This window comes from Gavialis gangeticus, unplaced genomic scaffold (genome assembly GCF_001723915.1).
Source record: "Gavialis gangeticus isolate Ggan-Ray unplaced genomic scaffold, GavGan_comp1, whole genome shotgun sequence".
Classification (NCBI taxonomy): Eukaryota; Metazoa; Chordata; order Crocodylia; family Gavialidae; genus Gavialis; species Gavialis gangeticus.
Window position 1 is genome coordinate 170,450,778 of NW_017728992.1, and position 1,235 is coordinate 170,452,012.

Genomic DNA, 1,235 nt, shown 5'->3' on the forward strand with positions numbered 1-1,235 from the left:
CTGGGCTGGGCTGGGCTGGGCGGGGAGGGGCGCCCGGCCCGGGCAGGCATCCTGGGAGATGTAGTCTGCGGCACGTCCTCGTCACCCAGCGCCCGGCCCTCCTGGTCGGGCTGCCCGAGGCCCGCTCTCCTCGTGCTGAGCTCGGCGGGCCACGAGCCACCGCCTGCCCTCAAGTCCCTTCCCACGGTTAGCAAAAGGATGGCGCCTTCGCCAGTCCGACGTGACGTTTCTGGGGCCCGTTTGAGCGAGGGGGCTCTCCAGAGCCACAGGAACCGGGCACTGCAGGAGCCCCTTGGCCAGGCGAAACACCGGCCGCCGCCAAGGCCCTGGCAGGCACCCTGGTGTCTCACGAGCCAGAACAGCCTGCCTTTAAACCTGAATCTGAACAGGGCAAACTTGAAGACCTGGAGGCCGATGCTAACTGGCATTTTTAAAAATCTTCCTCCCCAGTGAAGCTTTGGTCTCCGGGTCTTTAAGTCTGGCCTGTTCAGATTCAGGTTTAAAGGCAGGTGCAAATATCCCTGGGCAAGGGGAAGAAGAGGCCCAGGGAGTTGTAGGAGGCCCAGGGAGAATGTAGCCCAAGGGGAGAAGGCAACAGCAGTTGAAAGGACTAAAACGTGGGGCATCAGTGCCATAAACCAGTGTGAAAAGGGCTGAAACTGCTGTGAGGTAAAACTGGTTCATCTCAAAGGTGCCATCCTTTTGCTCATGGAAAGCTATCCTCGCTGTTCCCAAACGCGTGGGAAGGGACTTGAGGGCAGGGGATGGCTCGTGGCTTTGCAAGCTTGGCCCTGCTGCTTCTCCGAGCTCAGCACGAGGCGAGTAGGGCCTTAGCAGACCCTGCTGCAGGGGGGCTGAGGGGCTCGATGGTGAGGACCTGCCACAGGCCGCATCTCCCAGGATGCCTGCCCAGGCCCAGCGCCCCTCCCAGCCCACACCTCCTCCACAAGTATCAGACTTAACTGATTTGGCTCAAACCAGTTTATGCAATATATGTAAACCAGTTTGAGTTAGGAGCAGGGAAACAAAGTGAGCTATAAGTGCAAAAGTGGTCATGGGGTGGGGGTATAACAGGGCATTTCCTAATCAGTATACATAACCAGTCTTTTCATTCGCCAACCAACCAGCGTTTCAGAAAGTCGGGAGGTTCAGGCATGGAGTGGTGGGGACTAGGGTTGCCATCCCTCCTGGATTGGCCAGGAGTCTACCAGAATCAGCATCGATCTCCCAGTGAC